This window comes from Temnothorax curvispinosus, unplaced genomic scaffold (assembly GCF_003070985.1).
Source record: "Temnothorax curvispinosus isolate PA1 unplaced genomic scaffold, ASM307098v1 QBEX01009204.1, whole genome shotgun sequence".
Classification (NCBI taxonomy): Eukaryota; Metazoa; Arthropoda; class Insecta; order Hymenoptera; family Formicidae; genus Temnothorax; species Temnothorax curvispinosus.
In genome coordinates, this window is record NW_020218984.1 from 583 (window position 1) to 2,655 (window position 2,073).

The window sequence follows — 2,073 nt, forward strand, 5'->3', positions numbered from 1 at the left end:
AAGTATATTAATTATTGCAGTTAAACGTGATTCAAAAAAGATAATTATGAAGGAGAAGGGCTTTCTCACTGATTTGACTAAAACTCCACAATTTTAGTAAAACATGAATCTGTAAGTTAAAATTGTCGCTTTCAATTAGGAAAAAAGTTATTAAGTACTAAAATTGATAGCTGCGTGGTTAGAATGTCTGTCATACTAACATAATGTAGACGCACGTGTTCATGCGTAGTGACGTAAAAGTGCGTAAAATTATAGTAATAATACAGTATAACAGCAACCTGCCCTATAATAGACTGGCGCCTTACTTTAATTATGTGCTATTATTTGACTTTGTATTTATTATACTTTGTATTTATATAGACTTTTCAATATACCAATTATTTTCTGCTTTTTAAAAAATGCATAAACTCAATTTCTATTATCTTTTTTCACTATAGTTAAAAAAGATAATAGAAATAGACTTTATGCTTTTTTTAAAGCAGAAAATAATTGGTATATTAAGAGCCTGTATAAATACAAAGTCAAATAATAGCACACAATTAAAATAAGGTGCCAGACTATTATGAGAAGTTGCTGTTATACTGCACTATTACTTCCATGCACTTTTACGTCACTACGGATGATCTTGTGCATCTACATCATATCAGTATAACAGACATCCTAACCACGCAACAATCAATTTCAGTATTTAATAACGTTTTTCCTAAAATTGAGAGCGTCAGTTTTTACTTACAGATATATGTTTTACGCACCAAAATATACAAAATTGTAAAGTTTCACCCAAATCGGAAAGGAAGACCCTCTCCTTCATAATTACCTTAAAAAATAATTATGTTAATGTTATATATAATATTCCCAAACAATAATTTAATTACAATTATATTGCAATCTTACCTTGTTAAAAACTTCATTACCAAAGAGTTCGCCATACTCCAAAGTAAAGTCTCAATGTAACAGAATTCAAAAAGTTAGTATCTAAATAAAAAGAATCGTGTATGCGCTCAATCACGAGAAAATCTATTATTATCTGCCAGTCTTCAAATATCTGCAGAATAAATCCTCTGATGACTGACAATGAATGAAATATAAAAATTCGAGGTAAAGTTTGCATTAAAAATATAAACTGGTTTGTCCACCACTTCCAAAAACTTTACTATTATAATTTTTATTATAATATATTTAGATTAAATATTAATTAATCTTTTTAGAATCTAATCTTTTTTGTGTGTGAGAAGAACATATTAATTTAATTATTTTTTTTAATGTTACAGATCACTGAATACGAATATAAAATTTACCAAAATTTATTTTGTTGTTATTGCTTTCGTGAATAATTAATATTTCCAGACACCAAGATATAAAATTAACGTCTATCATAATATAATAGACTGGAATCAATTAATATTTTAACTTGCCTACAGATCACTTCCTCGTTCTCTTCAACTTTTACAAGACAACAATTTACAAGATGCATGCGTATGCAATTTTGGATGCACCGTCCTTCTTAAAGATCTTCTCGGTATCAGCTTCTTCCAGTTAATCTGCAATATTATATGATATATTAATAATCTCACTCACACACACACACACACACACAATCTGTCACGTACTACGTTTACGTTTACGTTTTATAATAAGTGTTTCCTTTCCGATAGCATAAGCAAAATTAATTTTAGGAAATCTAAATTATTTTATTTTTTTCTGAAGGTAGAATAAAAAACAAAACTAAAAATCAAGTTCTTTTCAAATAATAGACAACTTGAATTAATTATAATTATAATGTTTATAAGAACAATTTTATATTACTATTAAAAGGTATGTTTATAGCACTGATTACACTTACATTTCCTGGTTAGCGCTTATTATGGCACGTTGTTTTTTCCAAATTTTACTTCCAAAACATAGAAAATACCTTCCAGCCCGTGACATCACGTATACGCCAACAAACCTGCACAGTATCGTTTTCAGAATGCATTGTGATCTTTAGGATGTCATCAAGCTTGCAAACTTCATATGACTAATGAACCTTAATAGTATCAATTGCCGTAGTCGATATGGATTTTGACATATGTA

General features: G+C 28.5%; 1 long non-coding RNA gene across 1 annotated transcript; it reads right to left on the bottom strand.

The window, feature by feature from the left end:
• Positions 1–1,421: 1,421 nt before the first annotated feature.
• Positions 1,422–2,073, bottom strand: LOC112458815. The gene is made up of 3 exons (XR_003041247.1): positions 2,027–2,073; positions 1,844–1,948; positions 1,422–1,541 (listed from the first exon to the last, which is right to left on the bottom strand). It is a non-coding gene; the product is annotated as an uncharacterized LOC112458815 (long non-coding RNA).